A 21,172-nucleotide genomic window follows, 5' to 3' on the forward strand; every position below is an offset into this window, starting at 1 on the left:
GATGATAGGCAGAATGTTAGCCTTAGTCACCATTAACTTTAACTGTATGGAAAAAAGATGCAATGAAACCACAGAACATGATGACTGAGGCCAACAGTCATAGGGGTATGGAACAAAATGAAGGTGAGTCATTTATGACATATATACAGTATATATATATATATATATATATATATATACACATATACACACACACACACACACACTGGCGGCCAACAGTTTGGAATAATGTACAGATTTTGCTCTTATGGAAGCAGATTGGTACTTTTATTCACCAAGTGGCATTTAACTGATCACAATGTATAATGTATAGTCAGGACATTAATAACATGAACAATTACTATTACAATTTGAAAAAAAAAACTTAAACTGCTTTAGAGAGTTCTCATCAAAAAATCATCCACGTGCAGCAATGACAGCTTTGCAGATCTTTGGCATTTTAGCTGTCAGTTTGTCCAGATTCTCAGATGACATTTCACCCCACACTTCCTGTAGCACTTGTCATAGATGTGGCTGTCTTGTCAGGCACTTCTCACGCACTTTACAATCTAGCTAATCCCACAAAAGCTCTATGGGGTTAAGATCCATAACGTCTAGGTTACGTATGTAACCTCCGTTCCCCGATGGAGGGAACGAGATGTTGTGTCAGAGAAGCGACACTAGGGGTCACTCTTGAGCGCCGATATATACCTCTGTTCTATGACAAAGGGCCAATGAGAAGTTTGCAGACGGTATTTGCATATCCCGCCCCCAGACATACGGGTATTTAAGCGGGGTGAATAAGGGTGTTCATTCAGGATTTTTCTGAGGAGCCGGAAATGGTCCGGCCACAACAGTGGCTCGGCTCAGAGACGTGGCGGGGAGGACACAACGTCTCGTTCCCTCCATTGGGAACGAAGGTTACATACGTAACCTAGACGTTCCCCTTCTGTCGCTCTCTCCACGTTGTGTCAGAGAAGCGACACTAGGGGTCCACTTTTAAATGTGCCATGCGCTGAGCCGTGTACGTGAACTGCTGATACAGGAGCGGGCAGGTATTTCTTACGTGCAAAGGCGACCAGCTGTATCAGGCTGCACGTACCCTTCCCCAATGCCCCATTAAAGCCATCAGAATCCTTCTGGTTACCCTGGAGGGGGGAACAAGGTGATGCTTGCCAACCTGGGAACGGGCCAAGCCTGGCTGGGCCTCTTTTCTCTCTATGTTTATCTCATATAGCAACTATGGCCAGGGCCCTTACATGCATTAAGGGAAGGGGGTCTTACCCCTTCTTTCAGGGGGAGAATACCCTGCGGAGGCCACACCTACCCTGCAGGGGAGGCAAAGAGTGGCGAATACATCACATGGCCTGCTTAGGACCTATGTGGGAAAGTTGGTGCGGTAGTAGATCCCGCCTCATAGAGGGGGGAAGCTTATAGCACGGCGACCGAGGCAGCTGTAACTGCCTAAGGGAGACACAAGGGTCCGGGTGGGCCAGTGGGGGGCCACCAGAATGACTTGCTCTTCGTCCTCCCTGACCTTGCACAGCATCTGTGCAAGAAGGCTCACTGGGGGAAATGCGTACTTGTGCATCCCCACGGGCCAGCTGTGTGCCAAAGCGTCTGCCCCGAGGGGAGCCTCTGTCTGGGCATACCAGAGCGGGCAGTGGGAGGTTTCTTGGGAGGCAAACAGGTCTACTCTGACGCGAGGGGACAGAGACAGGCCGAAGGGGAGGACTTTGTACTGATATGCCTGGCTGTCGAACACGGACCTTAAGAAGGGTCGATGACGAGGGCGGATTGAGATGTGAAAGTACGCGTCCTTCAGGTCTACCGCTGCGAACCAATCTAGATGCCGGACACCAGATAGAATTTGTTTCTGGGTGAGCATTTTGAACGGGAGTTTGGACAGAGCCCAGTTGAAAACTCGCAGGTCCAAGATCGGTCGTAAGCCGCCGCCTTTCTTGGGTACAATGAAGTAAGGGCTGTAGAAACCCTTCATCGTTTCGGTTGGAGGGACAGGCTCTATCGCGTCTTTGATTAGCAGAGAGGAGATTTATTCACGCATGACTTGGCATGTTCGCCATATACTGCGGAAACATAGACGCCCGCGAAGGGGGGCGGAGGCCTGGCAAACTGAATTGCGTAACCGAATCGAATGGTCCGGTGCAGCAAGCACGACAGGTTGGCAGTGAAAGCCACGCCTCTAAACTCCGTGCTGGGGCACCAAGGGGACGAGTATTTTGGACGTACCCGGCAGGGCTTCGCAGCGGGGCGGAACAGGTAATACGGCATCGGGAGGCAGTGAAGCGTCCCGAGGCTCTGGTGCTGAGAACAGACTCTAAGCAATTACCTTGCTCCGCGCACCCGGCAGGGGGCGGGTTTGTGACTGAGGAGGAGGTCTGATGTTGGCGTCCTCTGGACTCGTCTGAACCGGCCGGCCGGGGAACAGTCGTGGGGCTGAAGGCAGACTGTGGCCGCGTCCAGCATGTCGGGACTGTTGAGGCCAACAAGTGACGTGAGAACGTCATTTGCGGGCCAGGTGACCCAGAGACAAAAAGGAAATAGCTCTATAGAATGTAATGAATTTAACAAAAGATTCTCCTCCCGGCCCTCCACCGGGGAACGGTCTTACCAGCTCCAGAGCTACCGTCTTGGTCTCTGGGTCGGTCATCTCAGGAGCGCCTGGGAGCCTTCCGGGTCCTCGAGGGGGTCCGTGAGACGAGGGGCGTCCAACTTCTGCGGGGAGCTCGACGCTGGGGCTGAGAGCTGGGCCCACTCTCTTTGTTAGTTGAGGTGGAGCATCACTTTCTTTCTTTCTTGAAAGCCGCAGGAGGACACCCTCGGCGAGCAGATAGGGCATGGCCCCTGGCGGTAGGTTTGTGGCAGGGCAAGATGTGTGAAATAGCCTCCGTCTGTTTCTTCACCACTGAGGACTGCTGGGCGGAGTCGTCAAGTGGTTTCGCCGAATGGACGGAGCTGGGAGACGGGGGCGTTTTGAGAAAGCGTGCTTTGTCTGCCTCCTGTATTGCGACCAGGTCCTGTCCATGTGTTGCGTTTCTGGACCACGGGGGGTGGCCATCGCCTGTTTGAGTGCAGTTCCTGCAGCACATCAAGAACAGGACTACCCAAGTGCAGATTTTGAAGTGCCTTGAAGAGGTGGGGAGAATCAACGCATCCAGAAACTACACAGGGGCGGAAAAATCGTCTTTAAAAAGACACGTCCTGAAAAGAACGTTTAACGCCACTGTGTTCTGCTCTTTTAGAATAACTCTTTCGAGTTGTCTGCGCTGTCGAAGCACCCAGGGGCAAGAATGCACAGCCGTGCACGAAGGAGAAAGCCGCTGTTGTGCGCCATAAAGTCCAACAGCATGCAGAGCTTCAGGAGATTTAAACAAGAACTTGGTGTGTAACTAGCAGCAGACTGCATGCACGACCATCGGCTCCGAAGAAATTTTCTGAATGAACTCCCGTATTCGCCCTGCTTAAATACCCGTATGTCCGGGGGCGGGATATGCAAATACCGTCTGCCAACTTCTCATTGGCCTTTTTTCATAGAACAGAGGTATATATCTGGTGTTGTGCACATGTGAGGTGTCTATTTCTCAAACTAGAAACTCTGATGTACTTATCCTCTTGTTTAGTTGTACATCTGGCCTTCCACATCTCTTTCTGTCCTTGTTAGAGCCAGTTGTCCTTTGTCTTTGAAGACTGCAGTGTACACCTTTGTATGAAATCTTCAGTTTTTTGGCAAATTCAAGCATTGTATAGTCTTCATTCCTTAAAACAATGATTGACTGATGAGTTACTAAAGAAATCAGTTTCTTTTTGCCATTTTTTCCTAATATTGACCTTAAGATATACCAGTCTAATGCATACTGTGGCAAATCAAAGACAAACACAAAGACAATGTCTTTGTGCTTCATTTAACAAACCAAATAACTGTGTTTGATATAAAGTGATTATCTAGTACCAAATTAGCAATTTAGCATGATTTCTCAAAGATAAGGTGTTGGAGTGATGGCTGCTGGACATTTTCAAATAGTGAAGCTGTTTTTTTACATCAGTAATGTCCTGACTATACTTTGTGATCAGTATTCAAGTAAAAATTCAGAATGAAATGCAACGTAAAACTACTACTGGTCTCCACTGTTTGAGTCTAATACTTTTATACTTTTTAAAGCTACTAAAGTTATCCAGTCAAGAGCAGTAAGTGTTTTCTAGTTTTCATGATATGGTTGTTCGTATATATATATATTACACTAGACAGCAGCAGCTCTGTTAGCTTACATTTATACTTACAATTCAAACATTTTAAAACAAATCCACTTGCTTTCCTCTGCTGTTTATGTTCACTTTAGACATCACTCTCTGTGTTTACATGAATACCTCAACAAGATGGGCATTTTGGCAGAATTTTGAAATGTTTTTGACTGTTCAGGTGTGCAGTAGCGCAAGCATTTTTGGAACACATGGAGCATGCACACACATACGCCATCTGTCAATCAAAAAGGTCACAGTTGTTACTAGATCCTTATTGAATTATAAAATGACGTGAGTGGCAGGGCGGAGGGCGGGGCCGGGTCGTGATACTACACACCCGGTCCCGTATTAGGCTAATTATGCCTCCGTGAGGTTTAAAGGCTGACTGCAGAGAGCCGTGCGGGAGAGAGAGATCGTTAGCGGACATGTCCGTCATGAGTGTTTGTGTTGTCTTTTAAGTTTTCCATTAAACTATGATTTATATCGTCAAGCCGGTTCTCGCCTCCTCCTTTCCCATCCTTTAACTGTTTTACATTGGTGCCAAAACCCGGGAAGGAGGAGGGATACGCCGTAGTAGAGTTCTCGCCACTACCGTCCACCCCAACGGAGCAGCTGCGGCCATCTGCCGGGGGACAAGGAGCCCAGCCACCTGAACGAGGACGATGGCCGCCGACCGCGAGGGGAGGATGGGCTCCTAGCCGACCGCCTGGAGCGGTCAGGGCTGCTGCTAGGGGCGGAGGAGTCGCCTACCGGCCGCTGAAACGTGGCAGGGTTTAAGACCACCGACCGCGAGCGTGGAGGGGCTCACTGCCGACCGCCTGGAGCGAGAAAACCGCTGCCAGGGGCAGGGGAGACCCCTTCTAGTCCCCGAGAACGCGACGGGGTGTTCCGTCCGCCAGGGGCTGGAGGACTGCCTCAGATCCGCCCGGAGAGGCGCGGCTGTCATCTGATAAAGGGTGGAGGAGTGGCCGAGGAACAAGCTGCGGCGTATCGGAGAACTGGCGAGTAAGTTTTTTTTTTTTTTTTCATCTCTCTCTCCGCTCTCTCTCTCACTGTCGCTCTGCGTTGGCCTTTATCCTCTTTTAAATTGTACAGTTTTTTTGGGGGGTACTACACTGTTACAGGAGTACCCTCCCATTTTAATCATTTCTGTTTCCCTCCCCTTGTCCCTCCCTCGTCCAGGTAGATGGGGATGACCTGCCGGCAGTCAGCTGAAGGCGCGCCTCCCCAGGGAAAGAGGGGATGTACGTCAGGCCGGGGGCTCCCCAGCCTGAGAGAAAGAGGGAGGAATGTGGCAGGGCGGAGGGCGGAGGGCGGGGCCGGGTCGTGATCCTACACACCCGGTCCCGTATTAGGCTAATTATGCCTCCGTGAGGTTTAAAGGCTGACTGCAGAGGGCCGTGCAGGAGAGAGAGATCGTTAGCGGACATGTCCGTCATGTGTGTTTGTGTTGTCTTTTAAGTTTTCCATTAAACTATGATTTATATCGTCAAGCCGGTTCTCGCCTCCTCCTTTCCCATCCTTTAACTGTTTTACAACGTGCTTTGGATTACTTTCAACAGCATAATAAGAATATTAACTTTCTAACAAGTGAGACCTAGGCTATCACAAATTTTATTAATAAAGTTTTTATCAGTCTGCTTAAATAAAATTCTCTTTCACTTGCACCTTAGAAAATTCACTCGTTGACAAGCGTTAATGTCGAGCCCTGATTAAATATTGTATTCAACATTCTTCTAAAGTAAGTGTACATTGTTTTAAAGGAGTTTTAGTTATTATTTTGGAAAACAAGCCACAAAAGACTAATCAAAAACATATTTTGTGTAAGGTATGGCGGAGGATCAGTGGCCTTAACAGATTCACGAACAAACAAGAACTTACTGTTAAAAAGTCCCCTAATTACTGAAATAGCGCCAACCAGTCTCCACAAGCACAATAAATGTATTGACAAAGAGACAATGAACTATTGACAGAGAATCGCATGTGACATCCGCAATGCTCGCCACGTGCTTATCGTGTGGACAGGAAGGGGAAACTTTTGAACGTAAAAATGTGTGTCTTTCTTATAAAGCCTAAAAGGGCTTAGTTTTAATGAAATATGTTGTAATCCCTGTGTGCTGTGTATTTTGGTGTAGATCAGAATTAGTAGAATTGTTTAGTAGTGTAGGAGAACTCATTATATCTAATAAGAGGCTTTATATTTAATAGCCTGAGTGTAAGAATGTTAAACCCACTTTTAAAGGTACCAAATATACCTTTCTTGGTATCAAATTAAATCTTACGATTTGTCCGAGCTGAATTCGAATATAAGATCTCTGTAGAATGATATTACGCGATGTTTTACTATCTTTTGAGTTATTCAGCCCAAAATCTCTTACGGTCATAAACATGCAAATGAGCCTTGACAAAGGAATCATTCTCCTGTCCCAATGGAAGGAGAATCTCTTACTGAGAAAGAGAAATGAACCCTGTTAATCCTATATATATATTCTATACATCCATGTGATAAATATTGACATGTATCTAATGTGCCATCTCACATTTTCCCTTAAATGTGCTTGATCTATGTTTTCTTGCAAACTAATGGGTTAATGTTTCAGACTTTGCATACTATGGTTAACCAAAATCATATGTGTGGCATATTTGGTCTCTATAACTTGGTATTTTGAAGATTGAAATGACTGTGTACATGATATGTCGAGAACAACAACATATTAGTATTACAAGTATATTTCCTATTTTCTTTCTTGCACATGCAATGGGCAATTTTACAACAAAGAGCAATAAACCAAATTCCCACCTAGAACTCAAACCCTTCTTATTGGTCGAGCCAATGAGAGGTGGGACCTGTTTCCTGAGGGTATAAAATTGCTGCGCCCACTTCCTCGCCCCCTCTTCCTCGCTCACTCTTAGCTCTCTCTTGCCTCTCTTGCCCTCTGAGCCTTGTGCTCTCTCACTCTCTCGCTGAATGATGCCAAACTAGAAGGCCCCAAGGACTCCCAAGCGTGTGCCAGGCTACGGCCTTGACTTTCCATTCACCAAGATCCTCTGACTCTCACTGGATCTCTCTCATCAAGACAACATCATCAAAGATCAACTGGAGCCTCAACAAATTGCATCAGGACAGTTTAATTCAAATGGGACATGCAAGTATCAAACTTAGTCTCATTATTTGATACATTAAGTATCCTTAACCCCTTTCTAAAAGGGCGTGTCAGAACTAATATGATGGTTTGCTCAGGCTGTTGATCTGCTGAACTTCAAACAATGCTATAACTTCTTGCCTTCCTGTATTCTGCTTCAGCCCTCTTTCCCTTGGTAAACTGTATGAATGTATGTATATGTATGTTAGAGTAGTTTAAATGTTTAGTCTAGTTAATAAAGTCTTGTTCATGTCACATGTAAAGTTGTCTGTGTCTCAAGCTCATATCTAAAGTCACTAATCATAGATTTTGACTACTTGCTCTTAATACTTAGTAAGAAAGACATTTCCCTTGCCCCGGAAATGTACATTTCTATTAATTAATTAATTAATAACCAAAATTGAGTGTTCACGGGATGAACCGAGTATTTGGTTGTAATGTTAATGTAGCTACATCAAGTTAACCCGATTAACTGATCCAAATATTCATAATTGATTATAACAAGTTATGATTGATTATTAATATTTCATAGAGCTGATTCGCTACCTAATGGTGGAAGAATATAGAGCTGATTCGCTACATTTGTTCCAGTGTATAATGGGCCAACTACACCAGGGGTCGGCAACCTTTTTGACATTGAGTGCCATTTTTTATTTTCCTTCCTCTCCCTTCATAATAGAGCTGCATATCACAGATTTTCTTCATAATAAGATGCACACAGTGAACGTGAAATATATATTGATATCACTGATGTCGTGAGCCACCACATTATAATCTAGCTGCGGCAAACTCATGCGAGTGACAAGCATTCACGCGCCAGAGTGTGCATCAGCCGGGAGAAGATTCAATCTCTTCCCAGTATCTGAGTTAATTTTCATAACCAGCTTCCTTATTATTTGAACTTTAATAAAGGATGCTTTAAAGATATAACACCGGGTTGTTTCATTGTGAAATGGAATGTGGCACAATAATGATTTTATCTCGATTAAATTTTTTTCATAATCATTGGAAGCCAAAATCGCAATTGAAAATAAAATGTGATTAATCAAATTAATCCCAAATTAATTAAATTGGAAGATTGGTGGTGTCAAAGCTGTCTAGTCTTACAAGGACACCAGAATGGAAAGTGGTAAGGGTGCAAACACCTGATCCTTATAATGTCTAACACCTGTTTCTAATTGCAGTAAGCATTGGGGAGAGCGGTATAGGGTGCACACACCTGAGCCTTATAATGTCTAACACCTGTTTCTAATTGCAGTAAGCATTGGGGAGAGCAGTATAAAGGTACCACGCCAGCAACGAGAGAATGTGAGAGATACCCATCTGAAAGAGTCTGTTCTGTTTAAGTTAAAGTGTGTACTGCTGAAAAGCCCTTTGAGTTGTTTATTAAAAATCATACCTTTGAGTTGAAGAACCCAATACCATGTGTCCTCCTTTCCCTCCCTGGGAAATTGGAGGAAGTACGCCTTCATGGAGTCCTCGCAATTGACCGAAGACCTCAAGTCCCTAGCCAGACACACCCACTATCAGGCCCTGCTACACCAAGACCAAGATTGTCACTTTCGTGAGATCCGCTGTGCTCAAGTGTGCAATCTGGAGCCCTCTCAGCCAGGGGAAAGCCCCGGCCTTGACCCCAGACAAAGCAGCCCTCATGCCCTGGCTGCTCTCATGAAGATGGGGCAGAGGATGATCCAGAAGCCTTCCTGGATCTTTTTGAGCAGACAGCCGAGATCTGGTGCTGGCTGCATGCTCAGTGGGTGGCCAGGCTCATTCCCTTGTTGTCCAGAGAAGCCCAACTCATGGCACAACAACTGCCAGTGGCAAGTCTCCTGGTCTATGACAACCTGAGGAAGACCATCGTGCAATGGTTCAGCTGCAGCCCAGAGTATTACCTACAGTTCTTCAGCTCGATGAAGATAGAGGGGAATGCTGACTGTTTTCCTTCACCCAGTGGCTCCGGGACCCCTGCCAGAAGTGGGTGCTGGTGGAGGACCATGACGTCGAGGGAGTTATCCCCAGATGATGCTGGAGCAGCTGATCCATCGGCTATCAAAAGAAAGGCGGTGTGGATACAGTTCTACCGCCCGGCGTCGCTGGAGGAGGCTGTCTAACTGCCGGAGGAACATCTGACAGTGTACCAAAGGGTGGAAGAGCCCTCCCACTCTCTCTCCCCCTATGTTTTCCTCAATCCCCCCCCCCCAACCTCACTCTGCTCTCTTACCACAGCCCATATCAGTACCCCGGAGGAGTGGGATCCATCCACCGAAGCCGGTTCCCCAGTTTGTCCCCCAGTTAAAACTGTTTGTGGATGTATCCACCAATGCAGGTGTAATGCCTGGGCAAGCCTGCTGGAGTTGACTCCAATTGATCCAGTTGCTGGAATTGATCCCCATGTCCGGGGTAGAGCAAGCAATGGTAGCTAAAGGGTCAGAGCTTAGCGAGGGGTCAATTGTACAACTGCCAAAAATTTCAGGAACCTTGAATTCCCTGACATGACTATTGTAGAGTTGTTATCTTCAGCCAAGATCGAGATCTGAAAGATGCTTCCAGCAGATCCCCAGCCAAATTAATTCCATTTGGCCAGTGAAAGCACTTTGAACAACAGCCTTAACACCAACAAAAAAGAGGAATAAATACAGCTCTGATGCATACTGAGCTCTCTGAACTACAATGGGATCTGAGCGATAAGGCCACAAGAAATGACTGATGTGAAGCCCAAAAAGATGTCAAGTCCTTTCTCCACACTCCCAGTTGATGAGGCCCCCTTCCTCTCTCCCAGTTGATGACTCACCCCATCCTGTACTTATCCATCTGCTTGGCTCTATGACTGCATACCACCAGACGCTGACTAATATTGCAGAGTAGAATTCTCCACTGAACACGGTAGGAGTTTTTCACATCCGCTTACATTCTTTGGAAAATATAGTGCGTGGCAGCAATGGCAAGTTAACCTTGTGAGTGTTTTTATAGGGGCACTCCTGTGGTGCCAATGGCCAGAAGAACAGTAGCCAATAAAATTCCCCCACCATTTTACTGATATAAATGAAATGTGCAAATCTTGTTGCTGTTGAACATCTCAGCAAGCTGACATGGCAAGTTTGGGTGCCCAGAATGAATCAGCAGTCTGGAGCCCAGAACACACTGTCAGGTTATTTTACTTTTTGGCCTCTGGTATAGAGAAGAAAACTGCTTAAACATCATTAAGTAGGTTGCTATTCTGTGATCCATAGAACAGATTTAATCTAAACTGGGTGTGGGATGAACAGCAAGCAAGTAAATTGGTTTCTTACCTGCATTTTCATTTTGGCAGCACAGCAACATCAGATCAAGAGAGCAAAAGAGAGAGAAAGAGAAAGAGTTAGGGTACAAACTTCAAAAATCCACAATGAAAATAAGAAATGCTCCTCTGAACATATACACTAGTTTCTACGATAATTTAAAAGATATCATCAAAAGCCTGTTAGATCCTCTTGTTTTTGGATGAGCAGTTGGTGTGTATTACCAATGTATTAGATATCTTCTAAATCCTATTTCATAAACTCAGCAAAAAAGGAAACATCCTCTCCCTTTCAACTGCTTTTATTTTCAGCAAACTTAACATTTGTAAATATTTGTATGGACATAAAAAGTTTCAACAACCAAGACATAAACTGAACAAGTTACACAGACATGTGACTAACAGAAATTGAATAATGTGTCCCTGAACAAAGGGGGGTATCAGTATCTGATGTGGCCACCAGCTGCATTAAGTACTGCAGTGCATCTCCTCCTCAGGGACTGCACCAGATTTGCCAGTTCTTGATTTGGGATGTTGCCCCACACTTCCACCAAGGCACTTGCAAGTTCTTGGACATTTCTGGGGGAATGGCCCTAGCCCTTACACTTCGCTGGCCATGGCAGAACACTGACATTCCTGTCTTGCAGGAAATAACGCACAGAACAAGCATTATGGCTGGTGGCATTGTCATGCTGGAGAGTCATGTAAGGATTAGCCTGCAGGATGGGTACCACATGAGGGAGGAGTATGTCTTCCCTGTAACGCACATCATTATGATTGCCTGCAATGACAACAAGGTCAGTCAAATGATGCTGTGACACACCGCCCAGACCGTGACGGACTCTTCACCTCCAAATAGATCCCGCTCCAGAGTACAGGCCTCGGTGTAATGCTCATTCTTTCATCAATAAATGCGAGTCCGACCATCACCCCTGGTGAGACAAAACCGTGACTCGTTAGTGAAGAGCAATTTTTCCAGACCTGTCTGGTCCAGCAATGGTGGGTTTGTGCCCATAGGCGGCGTTGTTGCCAGTGATGTTGGTAAGGAACTGCCTTGCAATAGGCCTACAACCCTTCAGTCCAGCCTCTCTCAGCCTATTTCTGGCAGTCTGAGCACTGATTGAGAGATTGTGCATTCCTGGTGTAACTCAGGCAGTTGTTGTTGTCATCATATACCTGTCCCGCAGGTGTGATATTCGGATGTACCAATCCTGGATGATCAGCTGTCCTTCCCGTCTCCCTGTAGTGCTGTCCTAGGCATCTCACAGAACGGAGATTGCAATTTATTGCCCTGGCCATATCTGCAGTCTTCAAGCATCCATGCAGCATGCCTAAAGCACAATCACGCAGATGAGAAGGGACCCTGGGCATCTTTCTTTTGGTATTTTTCAGAGTCAGTAGAAAGGTCTCTTTAGTGTCCTAAGTTTTTATAACTCTGACCATAATTGCCTACCGTCTGTAAACTGTTTGTACCTTAACGACCGTTCCGCAGTTGAATGTTCATTAATTGTTTATGGTTCATTGAACAAGCATAGAAAACATTGTTTAACCCTCTGGGGTCGACGCGCCGGCGCATCCTGATGGATTTTTTCATCATTACAGTGGAAACAACATAAAATTCTCAGTCATTCTGGGGCATACAGATAAGTGTAAGACATCATTAGAGACTATATAGGGTCTATTTTATTTGTGTACACTCACAATAACAACAAAACCTTGTGCTTTATTTAAATAAAGAAAATACAAAAGGGTGAGCTGTAAGCAATCTCTGGGTTTACGAGCATAACACGTCACAAAAATTAACTGAAACTCTGCAAATACTTATCGCACAAACATGAAACATATGTCTAAAGAAAGCTTAAAATATCTACTTTTAAATAAAACAATTCAAATTTAAAACAAATATTCTACTGCAATGTAATCTGTATGGAACAAAGCGATGTACAGTTTTTACTGGCTCAGCTAATTACCTCTAATGTGATCACACCCACCAGCAGAGTGCTCCATTCATACGCTAATGTGCTGAGACAATCAAATTAAATGGTAAATGCCCCCGACTGTGTCTTAAAAACAAAGTCGTTCAATTTCTGTGCGTTTGAAAGACAGCACGATACACAAGTGAGAAAACTCCTGGATAGTGACGAAGACATACAATTTTTCTAAGAAGAAGAGCGGGACTCCGATGAACATTTGTATTTTGAAGAGAGACTTGATCCAGCCGAGGATACAATTTCGGACGAGTAAGTCATTTAGTTTTCATTAGTTGACATGCTATTTTATATAAACATGTACATATTACATGTAATTCAGACTTGCCAGCCAAGATTCAGAGTATTGAAATTTGAAATATGTTTTAATAAGCAAGTTTTAGTTACATTTAAATACTATTTCGGCTAAAGCAGGTATTTAAATTGTATGCTGTATGATATAAATTTGATATGTAAAATTATATAAAAATAATATGAATGTTTAGATTTTTTGATTTTAACTAGTGTTTATGCTGCCTCATTATCATCAACAAAGCTTGTGCTTGCAAATATGTGTTCTAGTTAAATGAGTAAAATGCATTTTAAATATGTCCATATTAGAAAATCACTATCTTATAATGATTTCTGAAGGATCGTGTGACACTGAAGACTGCAGTAATGATGCTGAAAATTCAGCTTTGATCACAAATGCATTTTACAATATATTCAAATAGAAAACTGTTCTTTTAAATTGTAAAAATATTTCAAAATATCACTGTAATATTACTGTATTTTGGATCAAATAAATGCAGCCCTGGTGAGCAGAAGAGACTTCTTTTAAATGGTAGTGTAGGTCTAAAAGTCTTTATGTAAAGAAAATGTATAGTCAGATTACTTCTTTTAACTTAAAACTTTGATTTTGATAATTAAGTCTCCTCACATTCATTCTCTTTCTGTCACATTCCTCATTGATAGGCCCAGGGGAGGGGTTCTCAGGTGTGAATTACAATCAATATTCATTATAGTTCACGCCTCCTCGCATATGACCTTTATAACACTCAAAGTGTCTTACAAAAGTTCAATTACTATATTGTTTTGTATGAATGAGTGATCATGATGATTTTCACATCATTTTGTAGCAAAATTCTAGGCTACAAGATTTAGTTCTCAAAAGGATTGTGCACAAATGTTTACTATGGGTTATATGGCCTTATTTCAATTACTTTTCTTTTTTTTTTTTTAAACCATGCAAACATGTACACACATGTTGCTCGCATATTATTTTAGCCCAGTTTGTGGTGAATACAGTGTTATCAGACTTTAGCCATTATTGTGTTTTTAAGCAACTGAAAAATGCACAAATGTCAATGCATATCAAAACTTCTCCAGGGCTCAAACACCCTCAGACCCCAGAGGGTTAAACCCTTTACAATAAAGATCTGTAAAGTTATTTGGACTTCTACAAAATAATCTTTAAAATACAGTGTCCTGAAAAAGGGATGTTTCTTTTTTTTTGAGTTTACAAAGGAAGAACCCTACACTGTATTTATTTACTGACAGTAACAGTAGTTATATCAAGCTTATTTTTTTAAGTTGACACAACTAATATGTCCAGTCAGCTTAACTTAATAATTTGTGATCATATTAACATATTAAAGTGTCATTTAACTTAACAAAGTTGTCTAAATAAACAAAAACTTGCCAGCTCCTAGCATGCATTGACAAAATGGCTCCCGCTGTGTTTCTCTGAACTAATGACTGGTTTTCTATCAACAATAACCTAAGGAATTCTACCTTGAAAATACAATTTCTGTTGCAGATTGAATTAAGAATAGTTTAACCAACACTCTACAGCAAAATTGTGGACAGTATTTGTATACTGCAGAGGTTTTTGGCTGTATTCAGTTCTATTCGTTGGGCCTAGTAGGCCTTGATGACCAAACCATGCCACCCAAAGCTTCAAACAACACCACTGAGGAATGTCTCCATTGCTCAAGTGCATGAATTGTTGCATGATATTGCATTTTTGAGATACAACAAAAATATTCTCCATTCACTTACACAAAAGATGGCCAACATTCAGAGTTTGGCTCATTAGTCTCCATATTAGCCATTTACAGTAGTTTGATTACCTAATCACACATTTACAGTACATTGTTATTTACACACACTATGGAATACAAAAAATCTGATTTTGAAAGCCAGACATTTAAACCCTTTGATCTCCCTTACAATTTTGATGTTGATCCAGACCTAAAAATGTTTTCATCATTTCATGCCTCTAACCTCTGTAGTTTTTATTATGAAACTCAGTTTAATGATTTGTGTTTCTATGTCTCCAAATATATTCTCTACTTTTAATCTGAATATAAGAAGCCTTTCCAGTAATTATGACAAATGTATTCAATATTTATCCTCACTCAAACACAATTTTTCCATTATTGCTTTATCAGAAGCATGGCTTACAGAGAAATCTTCAAACTACCAAAATATAATTCAGCTCACTATGTAAGAGAGAGTAGATCTGGAGGTGGAGTATCTCTGTTTATTCATGGTGACTATGAAGTTAAAATTAGGGATGATCTCTCTCTAAAATCAGATTGGGCTAAAATTAAATGTGTTTTTGTAAAGCTCTCTGGTGGAAAGAATGTTATTGTTGGTGTTATTTATCGACCAATTGACTCTAGCTTAAAATATTTGAATGAAAGTTTGACCAGGTCTCTTGCCCTGATAAACAATGAGGATAAACTCTGTTACATTGTAGTAGATTTCAAAATAAAACTTTTTAAATAAATAAATTAAATACCCTTTCTGGGGATTATCTCAATATTCTTTATTCTAGTTACCTTTTCCCTCTTATTCATTAATCCACATGAGTTAAAGAGAATTCAGCAACTTTTGATAATATTCCTTCTAAACTTAATCTGGGGTCTTGAATTTAGACTTATCATTCCCCGTCTGTCGCTCACTTCGACGTTGTGTCGAAGCGACTCTAGGGGTCTCTCTTGAGCGCTGAATATACCTCTGATCTATGAAAAAAGGCCAATGAGAAGTTGGCAGACTGAATTTGCATGTCCCGCCCCCGGACATACGGGTATAAAGGTGGGGAAATGCGTCTGTTTCATTCAGAAATTTACAGCCAGGTACATCCCTGCGAACCTCTCGTCCCCAGGCACGCTCGTGACTTCCGTCCGGGCTCGAGGGCAACAGCGGCTCGCATCACAGCCAGCCTGCTTATCCTCTTGACCCCCCCAAGCTGGATGAGCTCGCACTGCATCGGAGAGCGCTCCGGCGTCTGACGCGGATGACTCGTCTGGGCTGCCGCCTTCGGGCCAGCACGCCCAGGCTGAGGCTGATGCCCAGATGTACGATGTACTTGCCCGGGATGCTGCCAGAGTGGGGCTCAACTGAAACCCTCTGTCCTCCCCACAGCCATTGCGGCTGGATTATTGGTTCCTGGGGTCTGCGCGCCGCTCACAGCCACCCCCGCCGGTCCCTTTTTTCCCAGAGGTGCATAATAAGCTGATGACTGCATGGAAAGCACCCCCCTCGCTCATCCGCTCTCACTACCCTCGACGGCGGAGCGGCCCACAGGTACACAGCAATTCCCCAGGTGGATAGGGCGGTTGCGATCCACCTATGCCCCGAGAATGCCGCCACCTAGCGGGGTCACCCTGTGCTCCCCTCCAAGGCCTGTAGGATGACGTCATCATTGAACGCCAAAGCCAACAGCACCACCGGACAGGCCGCTTCAGTCCTGCATGCCATGGCCCTCCTGCAAGTCCAACAGGCCAAGGCACTTAAAGATCTGTACGAGGATAGTCCTGATCCAGATGTGCTGCAGGAACTGCGCTCTGTGACCGCCCTCACCCTCAGGGCCACAAAGTCCACAACGCAGTCACTCGGGCAGGCGATGGCCACACTTGTGGTTCAGGAATGTCATCTGTGGCTGAACTTGGTCGAGATGCACAAGACAGACAAGACATGCTTCTTCGACGCCCCTGTCTCCCAGTTTGGCCTTTTCGGCGACACCGTCAAGGACTTTGTCCAGCAGTTCTCCGCGGTGAAAAGGCAGACGGAGGCCATCTTGCACATCCTGCCCGCCGCAACGGGCCAAGCCCCGTCTGCTCACGAGGGCATCCTCCTGCGGCTAGAAAACGTGCTCCCCAGCTCTCAGCCCCAGCGTCGAGCATCCCACAGGAAGCGCTGGTAAGCAGACCACTCTGTTCCCTGGTGGGGGGCCAGGCGGAGAATCTTTATTTGAATTTATTTCATTTGCTGCACCCCTCCGGGGCTGCAGTACCCACATTCTCAATAAAAGAGCAATTTCCTTTGTCGCTGGGTCACCTGGCCAGCAAATGCTGTTCTCACGGCACTCTGCTGCCAGACCTCAACAGTCCCCTGGACGCGGACCCACCTCCTCCAGCCAAGCCACGGTCGTCCGGCTCTGACGAGTCTAGAAGACACAGTCACTAACCCGCCCCCTGCCGGGTGTACAGAGCAAGGTAAATGTTTCAAGTCTTTTCTCAGCACCAGAGCCTCGGGACGCACTTTCGCCTCCCAACGCCGTAGTACCTGCTCCGCCCCGCTTCTCTGCCTGGCCGGGTACGTCAAAAATAATCGACCCTTTAGTGCCCCTAGCACAGAGCTTGAAAACTCAACTACCTTGACGACTGGCTCATCCTGGGCCACTCCCATGGAGAGTGGAGGCTTCACCCCCAGTCGGTCCAGCTGATTTGGGAACGTTTTGGCAAGGTTCAGGTAGACATGTTCACCTCCCGAGAGACCTCCCACTGCCTGCTCTAGTATGCCCGAACAGAGGCTCCCCTCGGGGCAGACGCACTTGCACACAGCTGGCCAATGGGGCTGCGCAAGTACGCATTTCTCCCAGTGAGCCTTCTTGCACAGGTGCTGTGCAAGGTCATGGAGCACAAGGAAAAATTCACTCTAGTGGCTCCCTATTGGCCCACCTGGGCTTGGTTCTCGGTCCTCATACTCCTCGCGACAGCCCCTCCCTGGCAAATTCCCCTGAGGAATGACCTTCTTTCTCAGGGACGGGGGACGCTCTGGCATCTGCACCGAGACCTCTGGAACCTCCACGTCTGGCCTCTGGACGGGATGCAGAAGATCTTGCTGACCTACCACCTGCTGTCATAGACACGATCAACCAAGCCAGAGCCCCTTCTACCAGGCAACTTTATGCCCTAAAGTGGCGCTTGTTTGCGAATTGGAGTTCTTCTTGGGGCCAAGACCCACAAAGGTGCGCAGTTAGGTCAGTACACTCATTTCTGCAGGAGAGGTTGGATGGGAGGTTGTCCCCATCCACCTTGAAGATGTTTGTAGCTGCTATCGCAGCCCAACACGATGCAGTAGACGGCAAGTCTTTGGGTAAGCACGACTTGTTTATCAGGTTCCTAAGAGGTGCACGGAGGTAAATCCCTCCCTGCCAAGCCTGTTGCCCTCCTGGGATCTCTCAGTGGTCCTCTCGGGCCTTCAAAGACCCCTTTCGAGCCACTAGAATCAGTTGGACTCAGGGCCCTCTCCTTAAAAATGGTTCGGGGACCTGCAAGCTTTGTCTGTCAGCGACACTTGCCTGGAGTTTGAGACACACATGTGATCCTAAGACCGCGGCTGGGCTACGTACCCAAGGTTCCTACCACGCCCTTCAGAGACCAGTTAGTGAACCTGCAAGCACTGCCCCAGGAGGAGGCAGACCCAGCCCCTTCATTGCTGTGTCCGGTACGTGCTTTGTTTACCTACTTGGACCGCACGCAGAGCTTTAGACGCTCTGAGCAGCTCTTTGTCTTCTTCGGTGGGCAGCGGAAAGGGAACGCTGTCTCCAAACAGAGGCTCTCCCACTGGGTGGTGGATGCACCTAGGCCGTACCCCCCCCCCCTTGCGGGTCCGAGCACACTCAACAAGGAGTGATGTGTCCTCATGGGCACTGGGCAGAGGCATTTCCCTGGCAGACATATGCAGAGCAGCAGGTTGGGCAACACCTAACACCTTTGCAAGATTCTACAATCTCAGGGTAGAGTCAGTCTCGTCCGGTGTTTTCTCAGGTCCGAGCCGGTAGAACACTGTAACACGCTGACATATTGACTGGGTGAATCGCTTGCACCTAGCGCCCTTTCCCTCAGCTGAGGTAATACTGTGCGCTTTTTCTCCCAGGAGAGCCCACTCACTCCTCCCTAGCCCTGTGGGTCTGCAATTCGGCAGAGGAATTTGCCGACCCAATCCACTGCAGGTACTCAAATCTACCCTGTACTGGAATAGGTGCTCCACAGGTTAGGGCTCCTACGTAGACATTCCGCCTGTGCGTATTTTCCGTGGTCTCCTTACGGGTGGACCTGCGTTTTCCTTGGGCAGTTCCCGCTGCCCCACGATCGCAGTGTCTGTAGCAACTCCTCCCTCCGAAGAGACTGTATCTTCCACCGCACCACTTCCCACATGTGGCCTAAAAGCCCATGTGGTGTATTTCGCCACTTTTACCTCCCCCTCTCTGAGCGGGTGTGGTCTCTGCAGGGTCTTTTCCCCCTGAAAGAATAGGAAACTGGGTAAGATACCCTTCCCACGATGCATGTAAGGGCCCCAGCCGTTTTTGCTCTATGCGAGAAACATAGAGAGAAAAGAGGCCTGGTTAGGCTCGGCCCATTCCCAGGTTGGCAAGCATTGCCTAGGGTAACTATAAGGGTTCCGACGACTTTATGGGGCATTGGGAAAGGGTACGTGCAGTCTGATACAGCTGGTCGCTTTGGCATGTCATGTACCTGCCCGCTCCTGTGTCAGCAGTAAACGTACACTGTTCAGCGCATGGCATGATTTAGGGAATAGATAGAGGGAACGAGACGTAGTGTCCTCCCAGCCACGTTGGTGAGCCGAGCCAAGCCACTGTTGTGGCCGGACCATTTCTGGCTCCTCAGAAAAATCCTGAATGAAACAGACGCATTTCCCCGCCTTTATACCAATATGTCTGCCAACTTCTCATTGGCCTTTCTTCATAGATCAGAGGTATATTCAGCGCTCAAGAGAGACCCCTAGTGTCGCTTCTTCGACACAACGTCTCATTCCCTCCATCAGGGAACAGATGTTACATCCAAAACCTAGACGTTTTCCCATATTCCACTATTTCTTTAATTAAGGGTTGTAGAGTCAAACATACCACAAAATAATTCACAACAGAATTATGAGCAAGTCAGATATTTCTAAATTTAAAGATATGCTTGCCAGTAATTCATGTAATGATTTATAAGAGGAAAATAATGCTGATATTTCATATCAACATTTTATGAGAGTTATTAGTTCTAGTTTTATTTAATGTTTTCCAGTTGGCAGTTATGTTAAGAAATACAATCAAGACTATACGAAGCCTTGGTTTACAGTTGATTTAATGAAGTTGAGGAAAAAAGAATAAACTGTATAGAAATTTTTTCAAATCCTACTCACCCATGGTGTTTACTAATCTTATAGAAATAAATATATTCATTCAATTAGATCTACAAAAAATTTATATTTCAGTGAATATTTAAGAGGTGTTCAAATTATATTAAAACCACGTAGAAAGTAATGAATCAGTTGCTGCAAAGAGAAAAGACTACCCCTTTTGGATGGGGATAATTCTCTAAATCCATTTGATATAGCTAAAAAAAATATGTTTTGTTTATATTGTTATGAATTAGTGCAAAAAAGTTCTGCTCGTCATGGTAATACATTGGATTATATACCAAGAAATGTTCCTATTATCTCTATCTTTTGAGCCCTCTGATACCAAAGAAATAAGTGATATCATTGATGAACTAAAAACATCTTCATCTGGTCATGACAATATTTCAGCATTCCTTGTCAAACAGGTGAAACCGTCAGTATTACACACACTTGCTCACATTTTTTCCCTGTCTTTGAAAACAGGCATTGTGACAGAGTATTTAAAAATACCCAAATTTATTCCTCTACTTAAGGCAGATGATCCATGTTGTTTTAATAACTATAGACCCATATCTGTTTTACCATGTTTTTCAAAACCATTAGAACAAATGTTATACAAAATTATTCTTTTTCATCAAGATTCTTATTGAATTGTTTACAAACACCAGTATGGTGTTTTGTTTTGGCAAAATCTTCCCACCATCCATTCTGAGATGCTATTCTTCACACCAAAGTTGTACAGAGTGGTTATCTGAGTTACCGTAGACTTTGTCAGTTCGAAGCAGACAGGCCATTCTCTGTTGAACTCTCATCAACAAGGTGTTTCCATCCACAGAACTGCCGCTCACTTGATGTTTTTTATTTTTGGCACCATTCTGAGTAAATTCTAGAGAGAGTGTTGTGTGTGAAAATCCCAGGAGTTACAGAAATACTCAAACCAGCCCATCTGGCACCAACAATCATGCCACTATCACTGCGATCCAATTTTTTATCCCATTCTCATGGTTGATGTGAACATTGACTGAAGCTCCAGACCCGTATCTGCATGACTTTATGCTGCTACAGGAATGTCTGATTAGATAATCGCATGGATTATTGTTGGCGCTGTTTTGGTGGCATGA

The 21,172-nt window shown here is 44.9% G+C and overlaps 1 protein-coding gene across 2 annotated transcripts in view; it reads right to left on the minus strand.

Annotated features, from left to right (window-relative positions):
* The window catches only part of LOC127630454 (glutamate receptor ionotropic, delta-2-like), a 560,225-nt gene that overhangs the window by 357,786 nt on the left and 181,267 nt on the right, over positions 1-21,172 (minus strand). The gene's annotated exons all lie outside the window — the stretch shown is intronic.

The sequence above is a fragment of the Xyrauchen texanus genome, chromosome 37 (assembly GCF_025860055.1).
Source record: "Xyrauchen texanus isolate HMW12.3.18 chromosome 37, RBS_HiC_50CHRs, whole genome shotgun sequence".
In the NCBI taxonomy this organism is placed as follows: domain Eukaryota; kingdom Metazoa; phylum Chordata; class Actinopteri; order Cypriniformes; family Catostomidae; genus Xyrauchen; species Xyrauchen texanus.